Here is a 16,791-nt window from a genome sequence, read left to right as displayed (position 1 = left end):
TATTTGTTTTCTAAATGTATGTTTTTATCCTTTATTACTGACTACTTTTGTTTTAAAAGGATATTTGCTAGTGAACTATTTTAATGTCATTATTTCTCTTACTGTGTTTTTTGAGTCATTTTCTTAGTGGTTGCTATGAGAGTTCAATTATCATCTTAATTCATAACAATCTAGTTTAGATTAATACCAACTTCATTGTAATAGTATGCAAAAACTTTGCTCCTATATGACTTCATCCTCTCCCGTCATTTGTGCTGTTATTGTCATGTAAATTGCATCTTTATAGACTGTGTGCCTATCAACACAGAAAATATAAGGAATACTTCACACATTTATAAGTTATTCTTGCACAGTGGCCATACTAGTCTTGTTTGTTTTGTTCCAATTTTAGGATATATGCTGCCAAATTGAGCATGACATGATCTAATATTGACATTAAAAACTAGTCTGGTTTCAGTGTGAAAAAATGAATTAAAGAGGAAGCCAGTCTGGAGGTGAGAAGACCAGATAGAAAGTGTTGAAGTATATCAGGTAAAAGATGGCAGTGGTCTGATCTAGAGTTTAGCACTAGTTTACTGGAGAAGAAACATAGACAACTTGACAAATGTGAAAGGTGTTTAGAAGATAAAATTAACTAGCCTTGGCAACTGGATGTATAGTTGAGTAAAAGGAGAGTCAAAATGACTAATTCTCTGTATCATGTAACTAAGAGAGTTATGGTGCTATTCACAGAGAAAGATAAGATTGAAATAGGAGCTTTGGGAAAAAATACAATGAGTTCAATTTTAGACTTTCTTAAGTTTATGATGCTAGTAGGATATTTAAATGAAAATAGGAGATGTTCAGTAAAGATGGGGTGTCTAGGGTTTGAAACTTAAGTGAGAGATATGAGCTGTGAGTAAAGATTTGAGAGTGATTAATGTGTAGATAGCAATGAAAGTCTTGAGAGTTTATTAGACTGTCCAATAAGAGTGTATGAAGTGATGATAGGAAAAGACCAAGGATGGAATCCTAAGAAATAGTGATGTTTTGAGTTTGAGGATTCATCACAAGAAAACAAGAATAGCTCTAGAAGTAGCCAGAAAACTAGAAGAGTGCATTGTCGTGGGAGTTGAAAGAAGAGAATATTTCAAGAAAATTGAGATGTCATGTAAAATAAGGACTGTATTGTTTTCATTGGTGTTAACAATAAGGAAAACCATTAATTACAGCAATATATTAAAGGGAGCTGCAAATTCTTTGCTATGCCTCCCATCAAGAGATAAAATCATTTTCCCTTTTCTTGAATCTGGACTGTATAGAGCTTATATTGACCAATAAAATATGGTAGAAGTGAGATTGTTTAACTTCTGAGACTGGACAGCTTCTACTTTCACAAACTTAAAACATTCCCTCTTCAAGCTCAGCTTTCATGCTGTGGGAAGCCCACATATGGAGGAGCCATGAGAAGGACTCATTTCCAGCGACGCTCCCAAACAAGAGCCAACACCACCTGCCAGCCATGTGAATGAGACATAGTGGATGTTCTAGTCCAGTCAAGCTTCCAGATGACCACAGCTCCAGCCAAAGCCATGCAGAAAAAAAGTTATCAAGCTTAGTCAACCCACAGAATCATGAAAGATAATAAGTGGTGGCTGCTGTTTAAAATGATTAAGTTTGGGCTCAGTTTGTTACTTAGCAATTGTTAATCTATTTTATTACTATTGTGTAATCCTTATAAGAGACAATGTCCTGTTGAGGTATTGCAGATGTAAATTGCCATGGGTTGAGGAATGACTTGAAGGACAGAAACTGGAGGCAACTATTTTAATGAGTTGATTATGAAAGAGATAAAGCTATTTAGGGTGGTATTTATAAGAAAGTCTGAATTTGACAAAGGTGTTGTTAGCTTTCTATTTGAGAAATTTAAATTGTATTTAAGAGGGTGCATCCCTATGCCACAGTAGCAACACTAATAAACCTATATGACAAAAGAAAATACTAAGAATTATGGTTCCTCAGTGATCCAGTAAAGAGATCCTTTCCACAGGAAACATTGAAGATACAGAAGAGATGGGTTAACTTCTAGAGAAAGGTTCCCAAGCAGATGAGAGAAAATGTTATCTTTTTCAGACTTTTCCAGAAAGGATCTGATTAGTCTCATTAGACATGATCCACTATAGAGTCCCTGACTGTGAACTCCCATATCCTGACTCCTTGGCATTCACGATATGGATGGCTGCTTTCAGCTCAAGCACTAATCCTTTTCTAATCATCTATGGCTAGGGTCTTAGACTTTATTAGTTAGGATATTGTGTTTTGAGCCACAAGTAACAGAACATATACTTCAAAGTGGCTGAAATATAAATTTGAAGTTTGAAGGCTGGTGAATTCAACAGCTCAGTGGAATCATCAAGGTCCCAGGTTCTTTCCAGCATTTTGCACTGTCATCCTCAGTTTTGTCTCATTCTCTTAGGTTGGCTCCTGTAATTGTCTCAAGATGAGTGCTGGAGTCCCAGGGGTTATATTCAGAAGGTAATGTCATCAGACAGAAATGGGAGGTTTCTCCTTGCATGTTACTTTCCTGTAAGGCACATAGCAGATTTCCATTCTTCTAATGATTAGAATCTCAAAATATGCTCAGTCAATTCCAAGGGTGATTTTACATAGATTATTTATACTTTCTAAGCTTCAGTTTCACATCTATAAAATGGGTAGCATAGTACCTGTCTTAAGATTATTGTAAGGAATAAAAGAGAGTATTCTATTAAGTTCATAGCACTTTGGCCCACTTTAGAAATAGAAGAAAGCCTTTTTTTCTTCTATTTCATCCTCCAATCTGTGTTTCAAGTTTATTTTCTAAAAAGCAAACTTGAGATTTCTTCCCATTTAAAAGACCATAAATGACTGGGGCTCCTCAGTTACTCAGTCAATTGAGCATCCGACTCTTGATTTTGGCTCAGGCATTCATCCCAGGGTCATGCGATCAAGCCCCTCATTGGGATCCACGCTGAGCATGGAGCCTGCTTAGGATATTTCTATTTCCCCCTGCCCTTCTCCCCACACTCATGCTCTCTCTCTCACTCTCTCTAAAAATTAAATAAAAATTTATAAATTAATAAATTAAAAACCACAACATGACTGGCTTAAAATAAACTTGATTTGTCTTCTGGTGCTGGGGTCTACTTTTCTGAAAGCACTCAGAAGAGACAATAAAATAACTGACTGTGTATTATAAAGGAAAATGGCTAATGGGTAAGTAATAGTATCTGCCACACAGGACCACTAATGTATAAGAAACTGTTCTGGTCCTTGGCTCTGGAGGTGTAAAGATTCCTGTGTACTGGGTAGAAACTGAGATGTCAGAATTTCCTTTTTGGGGTAAAAGGTGGGAACTCAGGGCACAGATGGAGTACAGGTGCTGATATGTGTGTTTGGGTGATAAAGTGAGTGAACATTCAGCGTGATTTATTCTTATCCCAACTATATCCTTCATACAATGGCCCTGGACTCCACCACAGCCCTGCATCTCAGCCAGAATAATAAATCATAAAGTTCCTTAAGCTACAAAGAGGGTGCTAACATGAATACTGAGTAGCATTTGTGTTATCATGTTACTAAGTAGAAAAAAAATGCATTCTTACATGCAGTGTGCTTTCTCCAGAAATAATTAGATTTCCCATCTAGATTCCCCTTTTGCTTATCTCAATAGACACAGTGCCATCTACTGAAAATAAAGCACCAATAGCCATGATACCCCAAAGGGATTCCCAGGAGAGCCCCCCTCTCTGTGGGCTCCCTGTCTCACCCACCTCCCAGATGGACTTGAGGGAGTAGGCGGAATCCACAGGCTGTTCTCCTGTCACAAACTGTAATGCATCTGTTCCCTGGTGCTTTCTGTGAGCAGCAAGAGTAAAACGTTCCTGTAGAGACCTAAGGAACCCAGCCAGAAACTTAAAAGTGTCTGTAAAAGCTCTTTTAGGCTATCTGCTTGTTTTCCTCTGACCAGGTATAAAATTAAACTATCTTCTCTAGATGAGGCATACTTTTATATTAAATCATAACAAGTATCATTGACATATTTTCCTTTGGGTAATTACGTTTCTTTCCATGTAAGAGTTTAGGAAAGTATTGTAAGTCTTTGTATTTTTATGTGAATTTTTAGTGGGTAGAACAGATAAGAGATTAAGAACAGAATCCTGGAACATTATCAGGACTGCTATGTCTTTGGGGTTTGTGGATAACCTAGGTTGCTACAAAATTCACTTATGCCAAATTTCACATTCTAGTCAATTGCGTTCTCTCCAGATTGCTGTGTTTCTTGGTTTCATAAATGGAGAAATGGAGAAACAAAAGGAAGACTGTTGCTTACATTTGGCCATCACAGTCAGCAATAAAATAGAAAACGGAAGCTCTTTAAAATGCATAGCCTTCTGTAGGACCCACTCAACGCTTGCCCTCTCCACCCCTCACTCTACCATTCTTCCTCCCAAGGAATCTTGGCTCCATCTGGTTGTAGCCCTTCAACGACCATCTATAATTTAAAGCTCTGGTGTGAATTGATTCAGATTTGGCTTGTGGTAAGCAGAGCTGGCATTCCTTCCATTCACCCCTCCAAGTCTGGCCCCATTTTCTCTATTGCACTTGCTGCTCATTCTTTCTGCTTCCTTCTTATTAGGTTTTCCAAAAACAAAACTTCCCACAGTTAAGTTTGTGGTCTGGTAAGTTATCATGAATATTCTTAAAATTGCCTCATTAAAAGGGGTACTTGAAGCTGAAACTTAAGTGTCTGTTACCATGGTAACCACCACCAACTATTTAGAACTGCCTTCCTAAAGCACAGAGGTAAGGGGTGCTGTTGGCAGAAAATTGAAGGTAGACTAAAGGCTACTAGGCAGGAAAGGCAGAAAGAGAAGGAAGGAAAAGGCCTGTAGATCCTAATGTGGAATTCTCAACCCCAAGTTGGATATCTTTTTTTTTTTAATTTTTTGTACTGTTTATATTTTTTATTCTGAGAGAGTGAGTGTGAGCAGGGGAGAGGCAGAGACAGAGAGAGAGAGAGAATTCCCAAGCAGTCTCTGTGCTGCTAGCACAGAGCCCAACATGGGGCTCCATACCAGGAATCATGAGATCATGACCTGAGCAGGAATCAAGAGTACAATGCTCTACCGACTGAACCAACCAGGTGCCCCTGGATAGCCTTCTATGCAACAAAACAAATCAAGTTGATGCCATGCTCCCAAATTCTCTACATTATGCAGTTTAGGAAATTTGAGAGCTGGAAGTCCTTTTTACCATCAGGTTACCGAGTAGAATTTGGATTCAAAGTTTACAACTTGAAACTTATTTGATCACCTGTTCTTTTTCCAGGCATTTACCTCTCTGTGCCTCAAGTTATTATTTCTTAAATGATGGGCAAAATGCTATGTTATTACATTATATGACTATCAGTGAGGCAGTAAAAGTGAAGCTGTTTTCTAGACAAGGTGCTACCGTCCACGTAGACTAATGCCCATGTTTTGAGTCTACAACTGTTCTCTAGAACCACTTCCGGGTTACTATCAGTCAACCTTTCTTAAAGAAAACATGATTTCTTCAGTAGAAAGTAGTGTCAAACTAACCCTACTGATTGCTTTTTCCAAGCCAGAATTCTCTAGGCTTTCCATTATTCACTGGGCCTGTAAAAGAGGGAACAAACACTGGCTGTTAGGCATGTCTTGAACTTTAAAAAAAGTAGTTCTGTATTTTAAAAAAAGTATATTTGATAAATAATGAAGGTTACAAAGATTATAAATTACATTCTTTCACCCTCTGACTTCTTTGCCTTTCCAGTTGTGATTTTGGATAAAATGTTAAAGATACAATCAAGAGTGACAAGCACTGTATTTGAAAAGGGAGACATGGCAGGTCAGGGAGTGTATATGGGAAATGTAGAAAGATCTACATTTTAAAAGTAGTTAAATGCTTGGGAGTCTTTATATGTACTGCTTTCTTTGTAGAAAGATAATGTCTTGAATCAATAGGATTAGAGACATATGACAACGGGAAAAATACATCTTGATGAGCAACATATGGAGGGATACAGACCTAATAAAGAAGAAAATACTGCACAGTGTTCACATTCCTAGGACCATGAGATGGGGACACTTGGGTGGGCTCTTGGTAGGAATTCTTCTGGAACAGAATAACTAGGAACATATGGAGGAGGGGTTGGAGTTATGAATATAAATGAATACATGAAATTTGCCAGATCTACTACTTCTTGGGCACTGTGTGCTTTTGTTGTCTTTCTTATTAGCACAACTGCCATCAGCATAAATAATTGAAATATTAGTGGATTTTTGATGACTCACTTGTGTGCCAGCATGAAGGACCTGGGCTAGGCAGAGTCATTTTTAAGGTGGTCATAAGTTGGCAGTCTGCTACTTCAAATATTCTAAGTTTCCTCCTTAGAGGAAGGGAGTTGAACCTTCCCAGAGATAGGTGGGGTATGAAGGAGTTCCTCAAATGTTGACAATAGTCAGATGTTCAAATCAGAATGAGTTCACCATCAGAGATGTCTTGCACATATTTTGAGAAAGAATAGACAAAACAATTCGACACAAAATCCTTCATTTTATGGTTGTTAATGAGCAATGTCCAAAAACACACTCCTTACTGTTTATGTTTCAGACCTTATAAATCCTGAAACATAGCTTCAAATTGTAGTGTAAGACCTATAGAGTAACATGGGTATTGCTGTTAGCTGTAAATACAGTGCTTTATTATGGTTGCAGCTTGCTTTTCTTAAAATAAAACTCAGCATTTGCTGAATTTAAGTTTAGCTTGGCTTTCTTCTCTGCCAAACAGAATATAAGTATACCGGATACAATACTACGTTAGCTTTCTTTTCAACATCAACCTCAAATCTGAATGTTCTTATTGCTTATTATTAAACTTTCATGCAAAAAGGAAAAAAAGGGAAAATTTAAGGACATAATCTTTGGCATCAGATAGACCTAGTTTAGATCTTGACATTGCACTTAGTTGGTGGCTAGTTCTCACTTTATCTGTAAAAATTGGGTGACAAAAATGCCTATCTCATATAGTAATTATGAAGTTTAAAGGAGCTAATGGATGTAGATTGTACTAGGGTGTTTGTATAGCTTCAATAAAGGGTACTCATTTTCCCTACCCATGTTCTGAACCAATTAACAAATAAACTAGAGTAAGGAAGACAAAAGACATTATCATAGAAAAAGCTGACATTCGCGAAAATGGGCTTCCTGACACCAAACACCAGAAATAAACAGAGTGACCAACTGGTCACAAGCAGGCCTATACAATAGGTCTCCTACTGGGAAAAGGTATTTGCTACTAAGCTTAAAGCATGCCTGAGATCAACTGAGAACACATGTTCTCTGTGAGGAGATTTGCTACAGAGAGAGGAAGAGGCTGGATTATAAACACCCAGTTTCTTTCAAACTCCCCAGTGAGATAAATCACTCCTCCCCTGGGGGTGGGTGGAAGGTATCCAGTTGTGTTACAGCTCATGGAGCTTCCTCTTATGGGAAAAAGCATCAGGAGGGGAGAATTAGTGTTCTCTGCAACAGAACATTTAACACAGGATCTGGCACAAAGAAACATATATTGTGTGTGTTATAAGATAAACTGAGGCATATTAAACATGGTAAGAGTTTATTTGAACAAAAATTGATTCGGATCCGGCAGCATACTAGCCAGCAGATAAAGTGGAGTTCCCAGGAGCTGCAAAATGAAAGACATCTGTTGGCAGAAGAGGGCAGAAACAGGGAAGTCACACTAGGCCAAAAAGATGCTTAGTTAGGGGCACCTGGGCGGCTCAGTTGGTTAAGCATCTGACTTTGGCTCAGGTCATGATCTCATAGTTGTGGGTTCAAGCCCTGCATCAGGCTCTGTGCTGACAGCTCAGAGACTGGGGCCTGTCTTAGGATTCTGTGTCTCCCTCTCTCTCTCTGACCCTCCCCTGCTCGCTCTCTCTCTCTCTCTCTCTCTCAAAAATAAATAAAACATAAAATAGAATTTTAAAATAAGATGGTTGGTTAGTGCAAGGCAGTGTTCTGTTAAGGGATGGCAGGGCTCTATCAGGCAGATTACCTAACTAGTGCTAATCAGGTGAATCCTGGTTTAAGATTCCATTTCTGGGAGAATTAAACCTAATAAGTCTCACCTTTGGTGATGAAAGGTTTAGCTTAAGCCTTTTTGGGCCTTTTGTCTTATTTTTAACACATGTCCATTTATGCCTATTATAATGATTGATTCTTAAGGAAAAGTGAAAATACTCACAAATTATATATTACAATTTTTATTTATTTATTTTGAGAGAGACAGAGAAAGAGAGAGAGAATGAGCAAGCATGGAGGGGAGAGAATCCCAAGCAGGCTCCACACTGTCAGCACAGAGCCTGATGTGGGTATCAAACTCATAAGCTGTGGGATCATGACCTGAGCCGAAATCAAGAATCAGATGCTTAACCAACTGCGCCATCTGGGTGCCCCTCACAATTATATTTTAGGCCTTAATACATGAGAGAGTGGTGGGTGGCAAATCCAGAGAAGCGGATAATTCCTGATAGTAAAGGTCTTCACATGCCATAATGTACATTTTTATTTTGTTTTGTATGGTAGGTAACGAAAAATAACTTTAAGTTGGGGAGAGACCCTCAAGCTTACATTTTAGCATATGAATTCTTACTGCGTACACGGGCTTGAAGAAGACAGAATCTCCCCAAGCCAGGCGCTGTGCTATACACTCAGCGTACGAGTAATGTATATATCCAATGATCTCTCTTAATTGTCACAACAATCTTGAGAATGATGCTCTACTCTCATTACTCTGATTTGACAGATGAGAAAACTAAACATTTAAAAGTTTAAATAACTGTCTCAAGCTACTCAGCTCATAAATGAAATACCCTAGAATTTGATGTCATATCTACCTGACTCTAAGACTCAACTCCAAGTACCTTTGTACCAGGCTCCGTGCTTAGAAGGGCCCCATTCTTGGTTTAATGCTCTATTGTCACCATCTTAAAATGTTTCATAATTTTAGAACAGACCCCATGTTTTCATTTTGCACAGGGTCCCTTACATAGTGTAGCCAGTCTTGCCAAGACATCTGTCTTTCCACCACCTCGGTCACCACTTTCATCAAATCTGGAGGATTGTACACAAATAAAACTCCTCTTTTAATCAAAGAAATATGGAAAATTAACTACTATAGGTGAGCTATAAATATGTGGGTGATTATATATGGATGTTTTACCATTTATACATATCCATATCCACAATTCAGACCACATCTCCATCACCAAACAATCCATTCTCAGCATTTCTTTAGTTCCTGGGGACCTTCCCAGTGCTGCATGTGGGAGTGAGAACAAGAAGTGGTTAGGACCAGGTCTGAAGTTTAGTGGGGGGTAAATACATTCATGTCTAAGCACATGTGTCTGGTCATATTCCAAGCCCAAATCCAAATTAATTTAGGATTATCTTTGTGATGTTTTCCATATTTCAGCTCCCATCGGTTGGGACAAATAATTAAGGATGATGGAACACATACTGGCACAATTTTGCAAGTGTGTTTTGAAGCTATGGGCCCACTCAAAGTCAGACAGCTATTACAGAAGATAGAGAAGAGTATTTCAGAAGAGCATGTTATGTGAGCAGCCCTATATGGGTGTCTTATTTTCAATTACTTAATTTAATTATGAATTCATAATTCTCTTTGAGGTAGTTGACTACTCTTAATATATTTTTTAAAAGTATATCTTTCTTGATTTGTATTTCTCTGATGATGAGGGACACTGGGCATTGTTTCATGTGTCTGTTGGCCATCTTGATGTCCTCTTTGGAGAAGTGTCTGTTCATGCCTTCTGCCCATTTCTTCACTGGATTATTTATTTTTTGGGTGTGGAGTTTGATGAGTCCCTTATAGATCTTGGATACTAGCCCTTTATCTGATATGTCATTTGCAACTATCTATTCCCATTCCATTGGTTGCCTATTAGTTTTAAGGATTCTTTCCTTTGCCGTGCTTTTTATCTTGATGAGATCCCAGTAGTCCATTTTTGCTCTTGATTCCCTTGCCTTTGGGGATGTGTCAACCACACTGAGATACCACCTCACGCTGATCAGAGTGGCTAAAATGAGCAAATCAGGAGACTATAGATGCTGGCGAGGATGTGGAGAAATGGGCACCCTCCTACACTGTTAGTGGGAATGTAAGCTGGTGCAAGCCCTCTGGAAAACAGTGTAGAGGTTCCTCAAAAAATTAACAATAGAACTCCCCTATGACCCAGCAGTAGCACTGCTAGGAATTTACCCAAAGGATACAGTAGTGCTGATGCATAGGGGCACATGTACCCCAATGTTCATAGCAGCACTCTCAACAATAGCCAAAACATGGAAAGAACCTAAGTGTCCATCAACTGATGAATGGATCAAGAAGATGTGGTATATTTATACTATGGAATATTACATGGCAATGAGAAAGAATGAAATCTGGCCATGTGTAGCAACGTGGATGGAACTAGAGGGTGTTATGCTGAGAGAAATAATTCAGGCAGAAAAGGACAAATACCATATGTTTGCACATATAGGTGGATTGGGAAGAAGTTAATGGAGGACATTGCAGGAGAAGAAGGGGAAAAATAGTTGGGGAGAGGGAGGGAGGCAAACCATGAGAGACTCTTGAATGCAGAGAACAAACTGAGAGCTGATGGGTTGGGGGAGAGGGTGAGGGAGGTGATGGGCATGGAGGAGGGCACTTGTTGGGATGAGCACTGGGTGTTATATGGAAACCAACTTGACAATAAACTATTTAAGAAAAAAAAAATTTAAGTATATCTTTATTTTTGAGAGAGAGAGACAGAGAGACAGAGCACAAGCAGGGAAGGCCCAGAGAGAGAGGGAGACACAGAATCCGAAGAAGGCTACAGGCTCTGAGCTGTCAGCACAGAGCCCAATAAGGGGCTTGAACTCACGAACCATGAAATCATGACCCGAGCCAAAGTTGGGCACCTAACCAAATGGGCCACCCAGGGGCCCCTTTAACATCTTTTTAAAGAAAGAACTTTTTTACAGGCACCTAGGTGGCTCAGTCGGTTAAGTGTTCGACTTCAAAAATAAAAAAATGTTAGGAAAAAAGATTTTTTAAAGAACTTTTTTAAAATGAGAAAATACAAAAAGAAAGACTCTAGAAAAATTATTCTAAGTCCTTCCATATATTTTTATATGCACAGACAAACACACTCACAGAGTTACAAAGTGGAAAATAATGGGCATATGGTTTTAACCTGCATTTTCTTTTACTTAGTGTACTGGACTTTAATAATTTTTGGGGAAAAAAAAACCCAACCACTAAAATGCCCACTTCTCTTGGGCGTTTTAATTATTTCCCTTACTTTTTAATTTTTATTTTTTCCTATAAAGACCATTGTTTAAAAAATCTGTTTACTTTTTTAGGCTTAAAGACATGAAAATTTTTGAGGTCCTTGATAAATATTGCCAAATTGCCCTACAGATTGGCTTTACCAATATATAATCACAGTTCAGTGTGAGAATGCCCGTTTGCATAAATCTCTTTTTAAAGTTTGGACCTAGGGGGAACTGGGTGGTTCCATCAGTTAAGCATCTGACTTCGGCACAGATCATAAACTCACGCTCACATTCTGTCTCTGTCTCTCAAAAATAAAAAAAAAACATTAAAAATTTTTTAAATGAAGTTTGGATCTCAATCTATTTAGTTTTCTCCTTCTAACAGCTTGTCAATCCAAGGTATATCCTGTGAACCTCAGGAAAGCAGAAGATGCTTGGCCACTATACCACATCCACTGTGTCCACATGATTGTAGAGACCATAAACTCCATAAATTTATCTCTCCTTTGGTGAGAAAAGAGCTTTTTGCTATGCCTTTATTTGCCATAGCCCTGGTTTAGTGCCTAAACATATATATTTTTTTTTAAAAAAATATTTTTTATTTATTTCTAGGAGAGAGAGAGAGAGAGCGTGAGCAGAGGAGGGTCAGAGAGAGAGGGAGTCACAGACTGAAACAGGCTCCAGGCTCTGAGCTGGCAGTCAGCAGAGAGCCCGACGCGGGGCTCGAACCCACGAACCGTGAGATCATGACCCAAGCGAAAGTCGGACGCTTAACCGACTAAGCCACCCAGGCGCCCCAACATATATATATTTTTAAAGCTAGGTTACAATTTTCTCTGAGCTTTCCTTTCCTTACTAAATGATTTTATGAGTAATTGATTCTCTCACATGTTGCCCTAGAACCTCTTTATCTCCTATCAAATAAATGGAAGGTTTCCAATCCGAAGCCATAGTTAGTCCTATTGTTACCTAATTTTGCCTAATTTTGAACTCCTAGAAATGACTTTTAATGAGTATTAGATCATAAAGAAAATAGTTCTTCCAACTAATTCCTTTTTTAAAAATGCTTATTTATTTATTTTGAGAGAGATAGAGAGCAAGCAGGGAAGGGGCAGCGAGAGAGGGATAGAGAGAATCCCAAGCAGGCTCCACCTTTGGCACAAAGCCCAATGCAGGGCTCAATCCCATGACCCTGAGATCACCACCTGAGCCGATATCAAGAATTGGATGGTCAACGATATCAAGAATTGGATGGTCAACGGACTAAGCCACCCAGGCGCCCCTCTTCCAATTAATTCTAAGCCTTTCATAGCCTTTTTGATGTTTGAGTTGTGTTCTTTGAGGATTTTCGTGGCTATTAAATCCTAGAGCTTTCTAGAATTCAGCAGAAAAGCAGCAGCCTGAAAACCAACATTTTGAGTAAGCTTAGGTGTTACTCATATGGGCCTTAGATACTTTTCCAAATCCTAGGTTTGCTTTACCGAAGGCCATACCAATCAGGGCTCATATCAATGAGAAGTTTAACATGGAATTGTTAAAAAGAAATCCTCTCTAGCCAGAAGTGGAGTAAATAATTTTAAGGCACTATGACATTCTTTGAATGATAAACTGCATTTTGAAGAGACATTTATTCAGTCATAGTAATGAAGTAATCATAATTCTTTTCATTAACTGTTTCCATCTCAAATAATACATTTTAGTCAGTGAAAGGACCAAGAGAAGAATAACACCAACTTGACCTTTATCTTTTAACCTCAGCCATGTATCTTCATACCACTGTAGCACAGAGGGCTGCAGGCTGAAGGAAGGACTGAATCTTAGAGTCCTTCCCTTTTGCTCTCTCATAACACCTCTTTGGAATTGCATCCTAAACTCTAAGGGTAATTTGTCTGCTTGTAACCTATGGAGGCTGCTTCTCTGATTATTAGGTCAAATAGAAGGATGAACTAGAGAGCTCAGAGAATCAGGAAAATATATTTCGAACACCACATAATATTTTGTTTCTTTCTTTCTCTCACTTTTTGTTTTGCCGCCAGGCACTCTACTGCTCATTTTGGAAAAGCTTTGCTCATATTTTTTTTATTATAGGGTTATCATTTTATAATCCACTATTGAACATGTGTAAAGATCGTCACATTTTTAGGTAGCTAAAATTGGATTTCAATATTTTTTAGAACCCTATTGCTTAGTAGTAATGGAAAGAAGGCAGGACAAGATACTGGAAATAGCTATTTTCAAATTGTTAGCAAATTTTGCTTTCTCTAGAGATAAAAGTTTGTATTCCCTTTTTTAGGATGAATATCTAGAGATATCTAGATAGGCCAAATATCTAGAACTAAAAGTTTGAATTCCCTTTTTAGGATGAATTTCCACTCCATAATTCCTCAGAAGACATACCTAGAAAGAAGTTGCTATGGCCAACTTCAGAAAAGTTATTGCCTGTGGTTCTCTTTTAGGATTTTTATGATTTCAGGTCTCACATTTAGACCCTTAATATATACGGTGTAAAAAAGTGGCCCAGTTTCATACTTTTACATGTAGCTTTCCCAACACCATTTGTTGAAAGGACCATCTTTTCTCGTTGCACATTGTTATCTCCTTTATCGAAGATTCATTGATCATATAATTGTAGGTTTGTTTATGGGCTTTCTATTCTGTTCTATTGATCTATCTGTTGATTTTTTGTGCCAGTACCATACAATTTTGTTTACTACAGCTTTGTAATATAGCATGAAGTCAGGATTTGTGATACCTCCAGTTTTGTTTTTCAATATTGCTTTGGCTATTCAGGATCCTCTGGGGCTCCATACAAATCTTTGGATTGCTTGTCCTAGTTCTATGAAAAATGCTGTTGATATTTTGATAGGATATCCTGAGCTGGTTTAAATGGATTTTTCTTTATCATTAGGGGGTGTTTTTTGTTTTGTTTTATTTTGTTGTGTTTTAGTTTTTTTTGCATGCTTGGTAATTTTTTATTGGATGCTAGTAATTGTGAGCTTTACATTTTTAGATGCTGTATATTTTTCTGTTTCTATATGTATTACTGAGCTTTGCTCTAAGATATAGTTAATTTACTTGGAAACAAATCTTTTTAAGGTTTATAGTACTGACAAAGTCTAGGGCTGTTTTTTCCCCTTACTATTCATGTTATTTATTTCTGAGAACTCTACCTGGTGTCCCATGTATTACAAGACTTTTTCATTCTGGCTTGTGGGATCACCAACTCTTTCTGGATATATGTGAGCTCTGGGGGTCGTCTCACCTGCTTCCTCGGAGTGTTGTTCCCCAGACTTGAATGGTTTCTTCACATGCATATGGTGATCACTATGCAGCTGAAGAATCTCCACATAAGCCTCATTATATTTATATAATATTTTTAATGATAAATAACAGAAACTCAGATTAGGTAAAAAAAATAAAAAAGTATTTGTTGACTCATAAGAAAAATCTAGGGATAGGGCCCACTTGAGGACGGTGGATGCAAGAGCAAATGAGGTCTTCTGTCATGTGCTCACTCTTGCCCTCTCTCCAGCTAACTCTTCTCTCGGGTATGTGTGCAAAATAACATGTGATTTCTTACTGGAGAGACCTTCTTCCAAGCAGAGTGTAAGATGGTTCCAAGCAGTAGCAGCTTCCATAATCATCCGGCTAGCCCCTTCCTTAAGCCCATACATCAAATCTCAAGGGAGACTTAGTGACCGGTTTGGGTTACAGGTCCGTCACTGAAGCAAATACTGTGCATGGGGGTGCATTGCTCTGACTAGCTAAGCCAGAGTTAGCCTTACTGGAAACATGTCAAATGAGGAACAGTTTTGTTCCTAGAAGAACAGTTTTGTTACTAGAAGATACTGAGGGAGGGGCATTGAGTAGACAAAACAGTGATCCCCCACACCCAGTTTCCTCATCTGCACAACAACGTAAAATGTGAGCATGTATTAAGAGTTCAGCGCAGTGTCTGGCCCGTTATAAAGGCACAGACATCTTACGTTACTATCACTGATCTGAGGTTGGTATCTTCAGATGTTGGTAAATTTATTCACTTCTCTGCCTCACTAATTCTCAGTGAAGAAGTTTCTCCTTTGTCTCTCTGGGTCAAGAATGACTTAAATTCTCACCTGTGGGCCTCAGTTTCCAGGTAACTGGGCTCCTGATCATTTTCCATTGTAATGTCACAAATATACGTGTTTCTGCCTTCCCTGTGCAGAGATCCTCCATGAGTGTCAGCTCAGCAGCAGGAGGCAGACGGTCCACTCGAGTTGTTCATTTGAAGAGAGTTTAACAAAGAGATTATTAACAAGGGTGCTGGCAGGTTGTAGGGAGATCAGGAGGGGTGGGGCAGGACCCAGGGCAAGTAGGAGGGTACTGTTATTTTCCAAGGCCTGAAGGGACAAAGGACAGAATAGTCACAAGAACCAGAGAGAGAGGGCACCTGTCAGGGCCGGGACAGTCAGCCAGCCTATAGTAATCCCACAGACAGGGAGCTAGTGAATAAATAACCTGACCTCTCCCTCTGCCTGATCTCAAATGCTCCCCACTAGGTGAGTCCAGCAGGAAGACACAGGACAAGGAGCCTATTGTTATAGTCCAATAGGCCAGCCTCCTGCATGGGGCACAGAGAAGGAGAGCAGAGGGCAAAGAGTAGACGAGAAGAACAAACGGGACACGTGCAGCACATCCTAGATCTCTGGGCCTCGCTTGGGCGCTTCTCTCTAGGTGTGTGCGTCACGCCTATCTTAACCCTGTCGCTTGATGTGCCAGTCCGCTTGGATTCAGGGTTTTGTTCCTCTTCTCAGAATGATCTATTCCTGATCATAGTCACAAAATCTCTGTACGTTCAGGATTTCTCTGGTCCCAAGGTAGCCTTCTATAACCTGGAGTGGGGAAAAAGACCTGCAAGCCACAGTCTGGTATTTACGAAAGCAAAATGCCAGTTGCAAGTGCCTGACACATGCAGCCTCTTGACAGGAGATTTTGTGCTTAAGCTATGAACTAAATCAAGCTGTTTTTTGAAAGGGACAGTTTTACTGGTTGACTAGAGAGAATCTGCATCAAGAAAGGAGTGCTGTTATCATGTGGACTCATGAAAGTGGGCACGACTGAGGGTGGCTTTAAAGATCCACCTTAGCATCTTCCACAGACACAAAATTCACCTCATTTTTCAATGTCTTTCTTTTTAAAAGTTTACTTATTTACTTTGAGGTGGGGAGGGGCAGAGAGGAGAGAGAGAATCCCAAGAAGGGTTGAGGCTGCCAGCGCAGAGTCTGACATGGGGCTAGATCCCACGAACGGTGGGATCACCACCTGAGCCGATATCAAGAATTGGCCGCTGAACTGACTGAGCCACCCAGGTGCCCCGTCATTTTTCTTTCTTTCTTTTTTTTTTTTAATGTTTTTATTTATTTCTAGGAGAGAGGGA

General features: G+C 39.1%; 1 non-coding gene across 1 annotated transcript; it reads right to left on the bottom strand.

Annotated features, from left to right (window-relative positions):
• Nucleotides 1-308: 308 nt before the first annotated feature.
• LOC144229075 (U6 spliceosomal RNA) lies at nt 309-415 on the bottom strand. The gene has a single exon (XR_013334346.1). It is a non-coding gene; the product is annotated as a U6 spliceosomal RNA (small nuclear RNA).
• Nucleotides 416-16,791: the final 16,376 nt, after the last annotated feature.

Source organism: Crocuta crocuta, unplaced genomic scaffold (assembly GCF_008692635.1).
Source record: "Crocuta crocuta isolate KB4526 unplaced genomic scaffold, BGI_CrCroc_1.0 scaffold153, whole genome shotgun sequence".
NCBI lineage: Eukaryota > Metazoa > Chordata > Mammalia > Carnivora > Hyaenidae > Crocuta > Crocuta crocuta.
Note: the sequence above shows the minus strand (reverse complement) of the source record. Positions and strands in the feature narration are given on the sequence as shown.